Below are 18,996 nucleotides of genomic sequence, written 5' to 3' on the forward strand. Positions count from 1 at the left end.
ATGCGGCAGCGGCTGAACGTCCACAAGCGGCTGAAAGTCAACACGGGACTGCATCGAGTGAGGCTCTAAGTTACGTGACTGACGTGACTTTGTAACATCAACGTCAACAGGACAAGCAAAGGCTCGTTTGGGCGGCTGACGGCCAGGATCTCGATTAGCGTAACAGCGAGGATCATCGTGAACCTGCTCAGCAGTATAATCCTCCATAAGAGAGGCAAGCTTATTCTGCATATCCTGCAGTACAACCCATTTAGGATCAACGGGAGTGGGAGCGGGTCGAGACTATGGTAACGTCTGTGACTGCAAAACATTGCCTACACTAAGACTCTCGGAGCCTGTGTTACGCTTCTGTTTAGGCGGCGAGCAGTCTTCCGATGACTGCACAGGGTCAGAGCTGTCCCAATGGCTACAACCAGGACGCTGGACCTGTCCTGAAGGGACTGACTTCCGCTTTAAGGGTCTCGAAACCTTGCTCCACGGTTTCTTACGCGAGAAGCCTTCGGATGACGAGGAGAAAAACCGCCTCGCTCGTCTTATGGTAGGGGCGGTCTTGACGAGACACGCCCGAAACCATAGAGGGAACGTCTGTTCGTTGGTTAAAGCCTCTCGTCCCCATAAGTCCTACGACATTACTTCTCCCTGGTGCATGGGAGCTTGCAAGAGGTCTCGGACTAGGCGAACGACAGGCACGAACAGACGAACCCTCGGTCGCAACACTGATAACACTTTGCGCACTAATCACTTTATCCCCACGATTTTCTAATGTGGCACTCTGACACTAACTCTCTTACATCCGCCATGAGCTGATTACGGTCCGTAGCCAAAGATTCAACTCTCTCGCCCAACGCTTGAATGGCACGCAACATATCCCGCATTGATGGTTCATGAGTGCTAGAAGGTTCAGGCACAACTACTACTGGGGAAGGATTAGGTTCAGGGGCATGGGAGGAGGAAAATTCTAATGATCTAGAGGAACTTCTCCTCACCCTATCTCTCTCTAGCTTACGAGAATACTTATCAAACTCTAGCCAGTCGAATTCCGAAAGTACCACGCACTCATCACACCGATCTCCTAATTGACAGGTTTTACCCCGACAATTAGAACACACGGTATGTGGGTCGAGAGAGGCCTTTGGAAGACGTTTGTTACAATCCCTAGCATTACATTTACGAAATTTAGGAATTGGAGAAGGGTCAGCCATTTTGAAAAGTCAAAGAAAATCCAAAAACAATCCAAAGTCATCAACAATAAAATCTATCCAAAAAAGAATTCAAGAGTTTAAATTGAAGATAAAAACACCTGCACTGCGAAAGCTCAAAACCAAAAAGAAGTACTGTACTTCACCAAGAATGACGAAAAACTCCAGGTCAACAGCGAGTAATGGAATCAACTTGTCGACAAGACCGACAGAGAAAAACTGGAGCTGTTTACATGTATATGCGGTATCTGGCCGATAGTTGGCGCTGGTGGGCACACCCGCAACCTTCATGGCAATCGCTCGCGAGTTTTTGTGTTTTTCTGTCAAGCCGTCGGAGACGTCAGCTATTATATATTCACCGGCTAAGTTTTATATTTAAAAATTAACAATATTACGTATACACATTCTCCTTTACCATACGAAGCTGTGGATATTTTCAACAATGTATTTTTCTTCCTAAAACCCCATATACTGGCATTCCAGCCAGGCCCTTAAAGCAAAAAGACAACACATCAGAAGTGTTGGCGAGGTCAACTCGCAGACCTACCAACTCAAAAGTATGGTACAACACAAAATTACAGTACTATAACAAGTATGGCACTAACAAAAGTACAGTACCAATTTTGTATATGTACTACAGGGTTCATCACTGAACATAAATACTGTACAGTACTGTACTATTAAGAGAAAGTGACCTTTACCATTTTCACACTAACTTCTGTGCAGTAGCATCTCGGGGAAAACGATGAGGCAATTCTTGAGGCGCCAACTGGCTAGCAAGTGGGTAGCGTAATACTACATAAAAACTAACGTATACTGTGCAACACCCGTAAGAAAAACATTAGTAAGTAGTACCATACAGTATACAAATATGTGTAAGTAAAATTCATACTGCACACATACACCAGGTACTCTACTTAAGTACACAACCAAAGAGCAATGAAGGAATAAAATGCAGCTTCCAAAAACTTGTCAGGCAATAATAAAAATCTTAGATCTACAGTATATGAACTAGTAGCTATAATAATTTAAATCAAAACAGTATAATTATACGTACACTACACCAACATTGAAAATGCTTAAAAACAAAAACACTCATGAAGTACAAATATTACCACGTCTAAACTTATTAAAATTGCACAACTTAATAGAATTGTTGCAAAATTAGAGTGCGTAACATTTTTACAATTTACATAAACAATAATCCTAAGAATTTTACATGAAATGTCCATAAAATTATCAATTTCATCCCTGTTCCAAACTAGTTCTGGCCTGTATCACTGCTCCACGACGACATTCTTGAGCTCGTCTATGAAAAATTTTGCAGCCTCAATGTCCAGAGAGGCTAAATCGTACTTTCACATTCTTCAAGGCAAAATGCCATTTAAATTTTTCAAACCAGCCTTTGCAGACTTGAAAAGTTGTCTGCGGTGATGAGGGGTCCTTACTGGTACATGGCTTAAGCTCATCCTGTGTAAAATAGCAGAGCAGACACTTCCCTTTTTCCTGGATGACAAGTGAGTCTTACTGCAATTTCCATGCGATACAAATTCTCAAAAAAAAGATCAGGATACAAGGCCTTTTCCCTCACCTTCAATGCGTGATACTTGCAGAAAAAAAAGACTGAAATTTGAATTGTGCATGCATAGAAGATGCGAGAGAGGCAGAGTCACCAAGAGATGTGTTGTGCTGTGCTGTGCCATGGAATCGGCGCAAAGAGACCCGGGTGCAAAAGAGCACAGTCTGATAATGTAAGCCAGCAAGAGTACTCATCCCCAAATCAGGAATACGTGATTTTTTTCCAACAGATTATACAGTCATTTGTATCGTGAATGCTCGAATGCGAAGATAGAACCCTTGAATGAGTACACTACTGTATGTCTGATGACATCAAAATTCTGGAAGGGGAACAGGCAAATTGAGGGATTTCCTTTCGATACTTCAAGTAATATTTTGGAGTAATTCTAATTATCTTATTAATCCCTTTGTTAAATTGGTCTGTTCTGTTGCAGGTCACTTTGCTCACAATTTATCAATTCATTAATTTTCTGTTCTGATGAGCGCTACTGTGTCCATGTTATTTGTGTTAGCAAGCATTTTGGAGTTGTTCAAATGGTAGACATTGCTTCCATTTCTCATTATCAGTCTGAAATAAGGGCTTAATTACAATAGCCCAATTTTCAAAACACACAACCATGACGTTATGAATGTAAAATGCTGGGACTTGGATTCTGATATGGTGATCGTGCACGTAAAGACAGCCCCAGAAGTGAACATGATCATAGGGAAGATCGTCGTGGCAGTTCAAACTGTGCTCATGGACCTTCATCTTGTGAACCTTGGGTTTTGCAAAGATTGTTGCACTCTCGTAGGACGAAGCATCTCATGAAGACCATGAATGATGAGAAACCTTCTTTACATGTAAGATTGAAAGCTTTTAATGGCTCTTGAGGGCCAAAAGACTTGTTTAAGTCAGTCACCTCCTAAGATCCCATCAGGCAGCTCATGGTCATTTAGAAGTACAGTAGATGCATGTGAAGACTGTCACCTAAGTGTCTAGGGAATATACTTGGCAGGAAAAAAGCCAGAACAAGGTTCTGCATCCTGACCCGTGCATGGGCAGAGTCGTACAAAATTTGGCACTGGAGGCAGATGCATAAGCCCTAGTATTTTGTACACCTTCCCAAAGGGTTTTGGTACAGCACTATTCCTCCCACAAAACCATGCAGATTAACTAGACAAACTTCGGAGTAAGACACAGGCCGTCTTATGCTTTGTCAACTTCTTCCTTAGCAGGCATCCTATCCGATAATTGCAACAGGGAAAGATGAAGATGCAGTAGCAGCGTACTAAGAAATTCTCATTACGTGCCACATCTCCCAGTTTCAAAAAAGATGATCCATGTACGAGGAAAAAGTTGGAGACCTTATTACCCAAATGTATGCTCGGTTTGTACGAACTTATTAACCGGGTGTATGCTCTGTCTGTACGATAGTTCACAGAACCAAAGTTCCTTCCTCCAAAGGGACTACTCTCTGCACTCCCTCCTCCCTACACAAGACCACAACATTGAAAATAAGAGCTACAGGTTATAAAGATAAAACATTAGAACAAGATTCTGTTCGAACAAGTTCTTATGACAAAAGTACCACCTATCCAAATTTTTCTGCACTGGATGTAGAAGCTTCTGCTGCCAGGTGTCATTAAAAAAGTGGGAGCAAAATATGGATTTTTAATTAAAATATTTAACTATATTAAGAGTACAACAGGGTATGGGCAGTGGTGGCTTGTGGCTAAAATTATTTTGGGTCCTCCTCCACGAAGTTTTAAGCTTTTAATATTGTTTAAAAAAAAAACTTTATAGATTTCAAAAAAAGCAAAAGCAAATTTTTTTTTTTTTTTACTTACCACCTAAATTATTACAGTTGAAACTTGATCCATTCAATTAAAAACTTAATTCATATTTCTTGTTTTAGGCTGTGCAAAAATCAATTTTCTCCTTGATCTATGGATGACACCCGAAGAATTTATCTCCATTGAAATCACTGCAAGTGAATTCAGTTTCTGAATTCACAATGCTGCTTAGAAAATTTATTGTTTTTAGTGTTGAAAGGCAGTATTCAACCTCTGATGTAGTCATGGGAACTGTAAAGAGAACCTAACAAAAATTCTAAAACAGAAAAAATTAAATAAAATTGCTGAAACTAGGAGAGTAAACTAAATCTACATCATCATATTAAAAAATATAGCACGTTGATTTCTAGCACAACACGTTTGGGGGGAGGGGATTTTGCTTCCTCCAGCGCGACCAGGTCAGCAGTCCGGGAATGATAGTGCTCTCACTGCCTCTCAGCCTTCAGTGCAGCTTCCTATGGTGTGCATGCACACAATAGCCAAACACCACACACATGGAACTGAGAAGTGACCTGTTCCATACAAATACCAGCATTTTTTCATAAACTGTGGGATTGCTACTAACACAATGCTTAAGGAATATATATTGTATGTGCAAAGAAATTAAGAGAAAAAAAAAATCGAGTATATTGAATGTTATTGATATTGAACAAAAGTAGGGGTGCTGCAGTTGGAGTACCTACAAATCATAAGCTGTCACTGGACATGAGGTTCAAAACAAGGCATTTGACGAGAGATTTTATAAAGTTCTGTCTCAGAATATTGTACTATATAAGGTAGTAAAACCAAAAGCTCATACTAATTGATAAACTCAGTAATTCACAATTACTGTATTCATGAAAATTTTAGAGCCAGAAATATTTCATTGGCTTCAAATCATACAAGTACTGTACATTTTTGGTGAAATTATAAAACGGCAATCAAGTTTGTAAAAAACCTCCAGTGTATTTATGGGAGAACATTTTAGATGATTCCTAGTAGAAATCCATAGTTTAAAGAGTTATGGTGGATTGACTACCGTAACTAAGAAGTCCACACTACCTGAAAAAAACTCGTTCATAACGCACACTGAAAAGGAAAAGGTAACGCTGAAATCCAGCATTAGGTTGTCATCAAAATGTGGAAAAACCGTCGGCGACACACCAGGTGGTGAATGGACTGGTTTATAAAGGTTGGACCATAGTACCCAGCAGGGAGATATAGCTGGTGACCATACTGTATTCAGTTAGGAGCTTTTTTCTTTCCGGTCGTAGCAAAATGAATAAGGAGTAAGCCCATACAAGAAAACATTCCATCATTTTACAATAATGTTTTTTTTTACAATGTATACACAGTAAACCTCTCCAGTCTCAGATAAGGGTCAAGTGTCTGGGTGCTCGTGCAGTAAGTCACGAGTCTTTACAGACTAAAATTACTAATGATGAAAAAGCTTATAAAGGGATTTTGACGATCGTCTCAACCTTTGAGTCCCTTAAAAACTGGCAAGTTTCATAACAGCCGAATCATACTGTCGAAGGGTGGATCCCCTCTTATCTGATTCTAAAAATAACGTATTTGAGGATCAATATCTGCACCTCTTGAGCTGCAAATTTCATAAAGTCCAGAAAGGTAGGGCATTCTGAATTTGAGGAAGCTAACACACAGCGAGTTGTACTGCTTGTGTTAGTATTGGATTGGGGATCTGTCGAGGTGGAGACCCAGTTCCACCAGAAGGGGAAACCCGTTGTGCTTGGGCCAGATGGGGATTGATTGATTGATTTAAAGTTTTCAGGCATCCTGACATCTGAGGTCATTGACGCCGGTAACAATTAACTTATGTATACAAAAATAAAAAATAAAATAAAATAAAAAATAAAAGAGTATTCAATTAAAATCATAAAAGTTGAATGTCATAAGTTAAATAATTTTCAGAAGACCTGCTTCTGAAATAAATCTAAAAATGCCACTTGCATGGTAGGACACATCATTTCCAAGAATCTTGGCAATGATGAACCTGCCACCCTCACCTCGAGCCTCAAACAAATATCTATTCCTTAGGTTGTTATAATTGGGGCATTTAGTCAACAAATGCCTCACTGTTAAAGGTACTAAACAGTCGTCACAATACGGTCGCTGTTGGCCCTTCAGCAGAAACTCATGTGTCAACCGAGTGTGACCAATACGGAGACGACAAAGAGACGTCTCCCATTTTCGGGGCATCATATTATACCTCCAAGGATATATGACATTTGTTACCTCTCGCATTTTATTCGCATCTAGGGTATCCCATTGCTGTTGCCATTTATTGCAAACCAATTTCTTGATGTCAGGTAAGAAATCATTACAGGCAATGGGATACCTTCTTGGCAGCAACTCGGATGCAGCATTCTTAGCCAGTGAATCTGCCTTCTCATTCCCACACACACCTACATGTGCTGGAACCCAACAAAATTGAACTGTTATACCTCTCCGTCCAATAATAAAAAGCCATTCTAAAATCTTTAAAACTAGAGGGTTATTAGAATTAAAAACTTCCATAGCTTGAAGGACACTCCTTGCATCACTAAAAATTGTAAAATTACCCTCCTTCTCCAATGCTATTTTCTCAACAGCGGTTAATATGCCATACAGTTCGGCAGTAAATATGGAAGCGGTCAGAGGAAGTGCACCTCTACAATTAAAACTATTACTATGTACCCCAAATCCAACGCCAGCATCAGATTTGGAGCCATCAGTATAGATAAAAGTTGATCCTCTATGTTCTTTAACATGTTCATTAAAAAGAGACCTGGCTTCTAGGTCTGACATATTCTTCTTATCTCCTATAAAATATTTACAAAAAGATATCTCTGGTAACTTCCATGGAGGCGTTGATGATATCTTGAATGGAAGTACCTTACATCTAATTATATCCAGACTGTTTAATAATTGTTTCACCCGAAAGCCATAGGGTTGAGGAGATTTTGGGTGCATTTCAAAGTATGTTGGGTGCCTTACAAGGCTTGCAGTCTGGAAGGCTAAAGAATTAGGGAGTCTTTGCAATCTAAACCAATACCGAAGGATAGAAGACATCCGGTAAAGGTCTAGTGGTAACTCTCCAGCATCAACAAGGAGACTTGGGATAGGTGATGTTCTGAATGCTCCCGTGGACAATCTAATACCTGCATGATGTATTGAATCTAATATTTTCAACCGGCTTGGGGTGGCTGAAGAGTATACCTCACAACCATAACTAATTTTGGAAAAAATCAAGGCCTTGTATAATTTTAAAATAGTATTGCGGTCTGCCCCCCATGATGTATGGGACAATACTTTTAAAATATTCAGAGCTTCAACACATTTTGCTTTTAGTGCTTTTAGGTGAGAAACCCATGTAAGTCTACAGTCAAATATCAAACCTAAAAATTTGGTTTCCGATACACATGGTATCCGTTGACCTTTAATGTATATATCCGGGTCTGGATGTGCTCCCCGTATACGACAGAAATGTACAATAGTAGTTTTACTTGTTGAGAACTTAAATCCATTCATATCGGCCCACTGGATAATTTTGTCAATTGAGAGCTGTAGTTTTCTCTCAACCGTTGCCATTCTGGCTCCAGCAAATGATATTGAGAGATCATCCACAAATAATGTTGGGAGAACATCCTGGGGAATGGCTGAGGATATCCCATTAATTGCTAGTGCAAAAAGGGTTACACTCAGCACACTACCCTGAGGAACTCCTTCTTCCTGGCACTTACTCTCTGATAGAGCTTCCCCAACTCTCACTTGAAAAACTCTATGTGAAAGAAATGCCTGAATAAATAGTGGCAGCTCTCCTCTCAATCCGATTTCATGAATGGTTTTAAGTATACCATATCTCCATGTGGTATCATATGCCTTTTCAAGGTCAAAAAATACTGTAACATGGTGCTGTTTGGAAGCAAAGGCTTCACAAATAGATGACTCAAGTCGTATCAACACATCAGTCGTTGAGTGCATTTTTCGGAATCCACATTGAATCGGTGATAAAATACCTTTCTTTTCAAGGTACCATATCAGCCTTGCATTGACCATCTTCTCCATGATTTTACATAAACAAGATGTCAATGCAATAGGACGATAGTTTGCTGCTAAAAACTTGTCTTTACCGGGTTTTAAAAAGGCTAAAATAATGGCTAGTTCCCAAACACTTGGGTAACTATGATCATGCCATATTCTATTAATAATGCTTAAAATAAATAGCTTTGTATTAAAATGTACATGTTTAATCATTGCATATGGAATTCCATCGGGTCCAGGGGCTGTATCGTTGCAATGAGCAAGTGCGGAATCAAATTCTCTTTCAGTGAAAGGAGAATTATAACTCTTTTCTCTTCTTGTTCCAAAATCTAAAATTTTCTTTTCTTCAACGCTCCTATACTGGTGACCAGGGGCTCCTACACACTTGCTGGATACATTTGAAAAATGACTAGCCAGGGCATTGCTAACATCATTTGCTTCAGTTACATACTGACCATTCACCTTCAACACTGGTGGTGGGTTGGGGGTGAATTTGCCAGCTATCTTTTTTACTTTCCTCCACACAGAAGATGGTGGTGTTCTACTGTTAATGGAGGAAACAAAAGACATCCATGACTGGCGCCTTGCTTCCTTCATGGCACGACGGAACTGTGCTCTACATTTCTTGTACATAATTAAATTCTCATCGGTTCGGAGTCTACGCAATCGTGTTAGAGATCTTCTTGTGGCTCTGTGGAGGGCAGTTAGTTCTGAAGACCACCACGGGACTGGTCGTCGTTTGAATAACCCTGTTGTTTTGGGAATTGAATTGACTCCTGCTGTATGGAGAGTTCCATTCAGTAAGTCTATGGCATCATCGATATTTTCAACCTGTTCAGCATCCCCCTCAATTTCGCTTAGCTCACGAAACTTTTCCCAGTCCGCCTTGTCAAGATTCCATCGTGGCGATCTCTGTAAAGGTGGACCATTGTTGGTGTTTATAATGATTGGTGCATGATCACTAGTATGCCAATCATCTAATGTCCTCCAATCAAAATCAAGAATACAGTTAGAGCTTGCAATTGAAAGGTCAATGCATGACAAGGTACCTGTCTGAACATGGAAGTGTGTGGGCTCTCCTGTATTAAGGAGTCCCACATCCTCATTCTCCACAATTGATGAGATAATATTGCCCCTTGTGTTTGCTAGGATATCACCCCATAAAGGATGTCTACCATTCATATCTCCCAGTAAGAGAAATGGTTGAGGGAGTTGTTGAATGACCTCTGCTAAGTCATCATATAAAATAATATCATTTGGAGGTAAGTACAGAGAGCAAATTGTATATTTTCTCCCTATATCAATTTGTACAACAACTGCCTGCAGGGTTGTACGTATAGACATAGGTATTTGGGGAACATCTCGACGAATGTATACAAGACTTCCGCCATGGCTCCCTGATTGTTGATTATATGGTGTTCTATAGCTAACATACTCTCGAGGACTAGGAGTGTTAGAATCAAGCATACTTTCCTGTAGACATACAATTATGGGGGAATGCTCATGAATTAGGAGCTTAAGTTCTTCATATTTGGCCCTCAAACCCTGACAGTTCCATTGCAAAATGGAGGAGAAAACTATGGATTATTTCTGGAAGACATCTTGGATGAGGTCTTCCCATTAGCAGTTTTTAATCTAACATTATTACCTGTAGGTTTCTTCAGAGGTGGTCTTGTTATAATGGGTTTTATGTTTGTGTTTTTCTTTGCATCCTTTTGATCTATTTGTTGAGGTGGATGGTGGACCTCAACTTGAATTTCTGATTTATTCAGTTTATCTTCTGGTCCATTAGAAACATCAACAGACAAAACATCAAATTTATTTGATGTCATAACCTTGACGTTTCTAATGGAGGGTGGAGAGAGAGAAGGAGGTCTCTCTCTTTTCCTATTTATCAGTGGTGAGGATTTACCAGGTTTTTGCACCTTCCCTACCACAGGTGCACCTGGTAACTTTGTTTCGGGTGGAACTTCCATCAAATCAGGCAAGGACATGGCCTGAGAGAGGTTAGCACTATTGTTGGTAATGGGGGATGGAGTTTGTATAGAAGTGGGCAGTGTTGCAGTTTTAATACACAGTGGTAAAGCCTTGGAAGGCAATATGCTTACCTTGTCACGTAAAACTCTACTATCATTAAATGATGTATTTCCTTTTTGGGAATTACTGGCAGCCCTATGTGGGTTCGATGTCTCCTGTGGTATATTTTCTCTTGATTTCAGTGCATTTGCATAGCTGTTTGGTTTTTTCAGTAGTCTTTTGGCGTGTCCTACACTTATGTGTTCTACACTGGATTTGTTGAGGGCTGCTTCTTCAAACTTATAAATCTCGCAGCTCCTGTCAGTGGATTTATGGTTTGAATTGCAATTCAAACAGCTGGGCTCAAGTGTACACTCTCCATGATAGGGACTGGCACAGATGCTACACATTTTTTCATTTTTACAAACTTTAGAAGGATGTCCAAATTTGAAACATTTGAAGCATTGTAAGGGCTTTTGTTTAAAAGGTCGAACTTTTATTCTTTCATTTTCAATATCGATGTGGAAAGGCACATCAGCATCCTGGAAAGTAAGGATAATCATTGACGTCCCAGGAATCTTATGGACTTTCCACACTGTTAATGGGCACATGGCTAGTATTTCCTCTTCTGTAAATTCGTAAAGATCTTTATTGAAGACTACTCCTCTTCCATAACTAAAGTTTAGGTGGGGTTTGACATCTAACATATCCTCATCACTGTTTGTCGTAAGGTTAGACAGTATTACTGATTGCGTGAATGATTTAGCATGGATTAGGAAGCTATTTTTCCCAAAGCGAGATATATCACCAGGTGCAATGGTTCCTACCTTTTTCTGAATTAGTTTGCTAATTTTAAAATAATTCCCATTACTCCCTTTAGGCTCGGCAACAAGCCACATTGGTGGTTTCGGCTTTCTTTGGGGGAGCATAGTTAAATCTATATCTTTCTCAAACCAGTCAGCAGGTCTATATACATCCAAACTGTTTGGTATCTTATCACATAGGGCACCCATGACATTTAGGTTATTAATTTTGATATCATTGATGTTACATATTGCATTGAATGCTTCTTCATGATTATTATAAGTTATCCATGAATGCCATTTTTCATTTTCAAGTTTCATTCTAATTTCTTTAATCATTCCATAGCATCTAAATGCTTTATATATCATATCATAATCAGTATTTATTGGAATTTGGGTAACATGAAGAATTCTTAGTTTCCCTTTGTTACCCGACTTAATTGGTTTTGAAACATTAGTAGAGGGGTCCTTTTTTGTTCCTAAGTCATCAACAGAATTTTCCTTAATTGAATTAGCAGAAGTCGTCAACAGTGCCGGGGGGGAGTCAGCAAATCCAGGGGATGGGGAGTCAGCATTTGAAGGGTCCATATTTAAGGGAGGGATTTTCAGGTTTTTTGTTGTTGTTTGGTTGGGGTACCTGCTTGAGAATTATAAGAAAGTATCATACGTTGGAAAGGAAATTTGTATTCTCCACTATCGGCACAATGAGAGTATACTTCCCAGATGGTCCACTCCATACCCTACCCGAAGGATAGCATCAAAACAGATATAGAGGCACAGGTGTAAGCTAAACCCGCCTGTTAGGACTGAGACCAAAGTAATATGGAATCATCCTCCCCATATCTGTAATGATGGGCTTCCGGCCAAAAGCCAAGAGTCCCACCTCAAGGATTGGATCCCCCTGGATTCCGATGACCCAACCCTTGAGAGTAGTTCCGCCAAAAAGGTCCAAACCATCTTTGGGATGGCTGAGATCATCCAATACTCTCATATATAGCTTTAAATGCGAATACCTCCCAACCGTGATCCCTTCTCCCATTCATCTAAGCAGGCAGTAATAACGAATGTGGAAATATCCACGCCATTTAAATAAAATAGAAAAAAAAATAAATAAATAAATAAATGAGCAAATAGAATAAATAAATATATATATATGCATACATCTACATATATATATATAAGTAAGAAAGATAATAATCATAGAGATAGGACAGCAAGATGAAAGAAAGTTGATGAAATTAGGAGAAGGTCGAAGTAATATTAAGCAGAAGAAAAAGATGAAAGAGAGAAATTTAGATTCGAACTGGGGGAGCAATTTCCCGAAGTTCGAGAGCCCTCTTGCCCGTCACCAAGATTCAGCACGGGAATGAAATGCCGTGCTGAAGCTCAATGACTTCGTCAAGGCATTCTCTCATTAAGAGGGGGCCAGATGGGGACTACTAGAGCAACTTGGCCTTTGAAAGTCCTGAGCTTGTCTAACACTTTCATCGACAGATTCATTGGTGGGAATAGGTAAATTCTCTCCCAAATGTTCCAGACTAATGATAGTGCGTCTGTGGCGTAAGCCCGAGGATCCGGGCTGGGAGCTACGTAGCACTCTAGTTGTAGTTGGACTTTGTTGCAAACAGATCTATCTGGAGATCCGGAACCTGAGAAAGAATCCAACTGAAGGACATTGGGTCTTGTGACCACTCCGACTCCAGCGGAGTTGTCCTCGAAAGTGCGTCCACCACTATCTATCTAGAAGAAACCTGATATGTTGGTTTTTGGCTGGAGCCGGTTGCTTAAGGTCAAAAATACCGCCATGGCCTCTAAAACATTGATATGAAGTTGGCGGAATATTGTCGACCATAGTCCCAGGACTTTCGTGTACTGAGAGTATCCCCCCCCCGCCTGTTAGGGAGGCGTCTGTGTAAATGACGAGCTTGATATTGTAAGGAAACGGATTTGCCAGATTTTGACCTTTGTCCATGGTTGAAGTCTTTTCTTCAGAATTGGTTGGAGTCGAGCCCTTTGTCTCGATATTACTCGTTTTCCTGGAGCACCACACTCGGCTTATATCTTTCAGTCTGGCCTTCAGTAGTATATCTGTTACTGAGGCAAACTGGAGGGCACCCAGGATTCTCTCTTGATTTCTTCTGGAAGACAATTTGTCTTTGAGAAAACGTATTGTGTTTTGCTATATCGTTCCTCTTGGCTGTTGGGAGACAGAGTGTGGGAGCATAGAACCCATTGAATCCTAACCATTGAAACTTGTCCTCGGGACCAAACGAGATTTCTCGAAGTTGATTTGGAACCAAAACTGTTGTAAGAGATTATCACTGTAGTTGCTGTGAGGCAGTTTGCCTAGTTGAAGCCTAGAAACGGACGAAAATGCCTTGCTTTCGGAACATGATAGCAAACGTCTGCAAGATCCATAGGGGGGGTGACGGCCCCACAGAGAAGCAAGGTCCGCACCTGAGAGATGGTCAGCATGTGAAACTTGTCGCATTAAATGTAAGAATTCAGAAGCGACAGGTCTAGGATTACTCTTCGCTATTCTGAGTCTTTCTTTGGCCCGCTGAACAAGTGATCCTGAAATTACAAACTATTTACTTTCTTTATTGCTTCCTTTTGCAATAAATCGTTTTCATATAAGACTAGCTCTTCCGTTGGATGTTGATGAAAACTGGTTGGTGGAGGGGGCCATTCTATCCAACTCCACCCCAGACCTTTGGAAATTATACTGAAAGCCCAAATGTTGAACGTTCAACGGTTCCGGAAGATGTAAAGTCCTACCCCTACCTGAGAACTCCCAATGATTTGCTGCGGATTTACCTCCTCGGCCTCGAGAGTAGCTGTTGCGAAAAGTTCCTCTCGAGCTAGCGCCTCTGGGGCGCTGGTAACCCTGGAAAGCACCCTGAGTTTCAAAGGTGGGCCTAAGGGCTGGGGAAGTAGCATAGGAGGTAGTTGCTACTTGGGACTGAGGAACCAGCACGTATTGCTGTTGGGGTTGACCCTTCGAAGTGAAAGGTTGACTCCCTTGTGCCACCGGGATGGTTTAACCACCTGTTGGGACTGCCGGTTTGGAAGAAATGGAAAGATCTCAGACTCTTTCTACCTCGAGATTGGTTGCTGGCCGGTTCGAACTTGTGCTTGGGGACTAAGCCCATCGAACCTTGAGGCTCTGATTGACCCTAGCAGCTCCAGACTGGGGCTTTAATGAGCTTGTTAGGCTCATGTCTGATAGTGGCCTCAGACAAGACATGCCTACAGCAACGACGTCTGGCCGCAAAGAAGTCGTAGGAATCAGACAGTAAGGTTTGAAGTAATGACTTCGTCAAGACCTTAAAAGGTGGTTCTTCTTCATACATTAAAGAGGTCTTTTCTGCCATTGTAGCAGAGTTGATAGGTCCACTCAGGCGCACACAGGCCTCGAGCTCGAGGCATATCAGAGATTCCGGAAGCCTGGGCAGCCACTCACTGAACTGAATGGGAGCACAGTCAGCGCTTAATTTACCCGATGTGAAGGTCGCCGGGGCGTTAGTCCAGCAATCGCGATCCCCCAGGGACAGGAGGGAGGCCGGATGCGCTTCCCTCAGCTGCGGTAACGGCTTGTCCTCGTTTATTGCCTGCTGAGCAAGGTCCGATATCTTAGTGACACACGGAGTAGGGGTTTACTCCTCCACTAGAAACATCGTGTACGGGCTCTTGTGAGGTGTTAACGTAGTGTTAACACACCCCCACTCGTTTAAGGGCCGGACCCAGGTGGACTGAGCCTGCCCCTTTGGGTACATTTTGGTTTCTTTGGGGACCTTGTCAAACCTTACGAGTGTCTCCTCGGTAAGGCATGCGAAACCAGAGAGAGGGAACTGTAGACCCGGCGGGTAGAATTCAAAATCTTCTACAGTCCGGGTGCCAAACCCTTCGATGGTTAACATACCATCTTTGAAGGGAGAGCGCAAGGCCCCCTTCCACGGATTGCTTTCGACGAATTCCGGGAGCTTAGAGGCATCCGGGATGATATATTGTGCTGTTGAGGTAGCCCATAACAAATGAGACCCTGTATGAGGCTATCTGGTTTAGCACTCTCTCTTCCCCCTAATGGGCAATAATTCCATTCAATTGTCAAGTTCACAGAGGCACCAGGAATCTTCCATCCTATAATTCGTGGTGACTCGGTATGTGACACGAGGTTTGAGCCAGTGAGCTACAGAGGTCCGTAAATTATATATATATGTATATATATGGATAAATATCAGCACAACATCGTGTTCAAATAGAAATAAATTTCTACCTCATCCCTGGGATCGGTCGCTGGCCTCTTCTAATGAAAGGTCAGGTTGAAACTAACCATGCCACGAGAGGCCATGCATCAATCTTGAAAGGGCTGCCGGACGAAGGGAGCCTCCGGGGTCGTAGGTTTCAGGCCGGGCTTCGCTCTCGACCCAAGAGAAGTCTTAACTGGTTTGGTGATTTGGAAGACCTGCGAGTCTTTGGTAGGGCTGGCAGGTAGCTTTAACTTTAGGGACAACGGGACGTGGCCCGACATCAGCCACGTGCTTCCTTGAAAACCCTAAAAGGAAGAGACACAGGGTCTCTTTGCCCTGACACTCCAGGCAAACCCGCCAACCCAGATCTAAAGAGTCGCCAAGGTAGAAGAGACTGCGAGCTCCGAAAGAGGGTATATCGTTACTAATGAACAAGGTAACTCCGTTGGGAATGTAAAATAAATAGATCGAGAATAAATGTTTAAATCGATCAATCACAAAGGAAATAAAATGAAAATCCCAAAATAATATATCCGAAGTTATAATTATAGATAGTAACGACAGGGGCACCTACAGTGTCCCATAGTAGGGTAGTAACCCAAAAAGATCCGGGTGTTCCGAATTCTTAAAATAGACCGGTATGAAACCGAGACAAAAGGCTATGAACAAAATTTCGGACCGGTATAATAACCGGGGAGAAAACTTTCATAAATTAACTGACATTGTCAAAATAATTCCATAAAAGGTGAAGATTATCAATGAAATAATATTGTCATAGCGCGAAATATACTATCCCGTCGGTACTGGGGAAGTATAGAATAAAATAAAGATACGTGAGTGTCCCATAATAGGTTAGTAACCTAAAAGGATCCGGGTGTTCCGGGTTCTTAAAGTAGACCGATATGAAACCGGGACAAAAGGCTATGAACAACTCTAGGACCGGTTAAGTAACCGGGGAAAAACTTATAAATAAACTGACATTGTTAAAACAATCCCGTAATAAGTTAAGGTTATCAATGAAATAATATTGTCATAGCTTGAAATACACTATCCCGTCGCTACTTGGGAAGTATAGAATAAAATACAGATACGTGAGTATCCCATAATAGGTTAATAACCTAAAAAGATCCGGGTGTTCCGGATTCTTAAAATAAACCGATATGAAATCGGGACAAAAGGCTATGAACAAAATTTCGAACCGGTATAGTAACCGGGGAAAAATTATAAAAATTAACAGACATTGTTGAAACAATTCCGTAATAAGTTAAGATTATCAATGAAATAATATTGTCATAGCGAGGAATATACCATCCCGTCATTACCAGGGAGGTATAAAATAAAAAGGGATGAAAAAGGATGCAAAAAACAGTGATGAATAAATACAATCAAAACTAGTTCCGGGGCCGGGGAACAGGGTTGGTAAAGTAAACTTAAAGTAACCTAAGATACATCCTTAAAATATATAAATAGAAAACTCCAGTTATGATCTAAAACTAATGTCTGTAATTGAATAGGGCTCCCGGAGGGAGGATATTAATCAAAACTGTGTCAGTGTCAACAGATCTTGTATTTAAGAGCCCGGAGGCTCCGATGTCTGATGACGGAAGGGAACCACGGGAGAGCGCGGGGGGAGCCAATGGAACCCCCACTACCCAACCGGAGGTACCGGGATGAAGGTAATGATTCATGTAGAATATAATATAATGATACGGGATATTAATAAGTCCTATGCGGACGATAATAGCAGGAGGTACCGTAGGTGGGGACACTCCTAATAGAAGTGCTCATTCTTACAACCATAGCTAAAAGCAAAAGTTACACCAAGGTGCAGTCATACCGACTAATCACGTGTGATAGTCCCCGGTGGTCCCGGACCTCCCCCTCCCCCGACCGATGGCCAATCGGGGCGACGGGAGGGGAGGAGACGAAACCGCCCGGTATGAATGAATGAGACTAAGTCACACCCCGTGGGTACACTCAGTCCTCAATATGTCGGAACGTTGAGGGAAGACTGAGGAACAAGCATACTTGACCCGTATGTCATAACCAACAACCATCGAGTGAGAGGAAGGGTGTACACTGGAGGAGGGGGGGATGGAATAGCCTCCCCAACCTGTGGGGGGGGGGTATGGTACCGGGGAATCACCAGTGCGCAGTGGTAGACAGGGCTACCAACTGGAGATCCCCTCAACATGACATGAAAATCCCAAAAATATGATCATAACGGAGTAAAGCAATAAACATATCAATGCACAAATACATAAAAATAATTAATGAATTAAAAGCGAAATCACGTAAGTAAGGTTAGGCATGCAGAAATAATATGGCGAGAGAGGGACTCGGGCGAGTGGTAAGGGAGGAGCATGACGCCATCAGCAGATGGAAAGCAGGGGTACCAACCTAGTTACTGAAGCGGTAGATCGAACAGTAAAAACAACAAAATACGCGAGAGTCCCACTCGAACCAAATGTAAAACTAGGTGGAGCGTACGAAATAAAACTAAAAGGTTTAATAATAATAAGTGAGATGGTCGTCTTCCTAGAACTAGCGAAATAATCTCAAAGGTGACGCAATCCACCAACATGCACGAATGCAGGCATACCAACATAACCTACTCCTTGATGAAACGCTAACACTGATATCATAGGATAACAAAGTTAATGCTAGATGAAAGCATAAAGACGGTGTACTATATAAATGTAAGGAAAAAACTCCTAAAAGTTCGAACAAATATTAATGACGGACGAACTAACGAGAAAAAGGGCAGAGCCGAACCATGAACGGTAAGAACGGGGACGCCGTTCATATATAAACACTTCTCAATTAATAAAAACAGAGGTTACACTGCCCAATCTCGCTAAAACTCATGGATAAAGTACTTAACTTCGATGGGGTATCATGGGAATCGGCCATCGATTATAAAATAATGATAAATCCAAGGGTAAACACAAGAAAAAAACATGTTGGACTTAATAACAACAGTGCTATAAAGGAGTGTGGTCACTGGCATGGGTTGGGTTAGTGGTAGTAGTGTTGAACGGCACCTCGCTGTGGCGGGGATTTTGAAGAGGAGATATCTAAATAGTGCGAGACCTCTGGTTGTGAATTATCACGCCCCAGTATTTTATACCGACACCTTTTATAGGTGAGCGAGCTGGGTTCAACCTGGCATTCCTATGCTTTTTTTCTCTGGTAATATATAGCAGTTATATTCCTTAGAAATAGTGCTCTAGGAGTATTTCACTGCGCGGCACAGGTCGGAGCCCAGAAATATAATCCATAGGCTTACCT

The 18,996-nt window shown here is 41.5% G+C and overlaps 1 long non-coding RNA gene across 4 annotated transcripts in view; it reads right to left on the reverse strand.

The window, feature by feature from the left end:
* Positions 1-18,996, reverse strand: part of LOC137631612 (uncharacterized) — a 166,884-nt gene that overhangs the window by 90,800 nt on the left and 57,088 nt on the right. The gene's annotated exons all lie outside the window — the stretch shown is intronic.

The sequence above is a fragment of the Palaemon carinicauda genome, chromosome 40, assembly GCF_036898095.1.
Source record: "Palaemon carinicauda isolate YSFRI2023 chromosome 40, ASM3689809v2, whole genome shotgun sequence".
Taxonomy (NCBI): domain Eukaryota; kingdom Metazoa; phylum Arthropoda; class Malacostraca; order Decapoda; family Palaemonidae; genus Palaemon; species Palaemon carinicauda.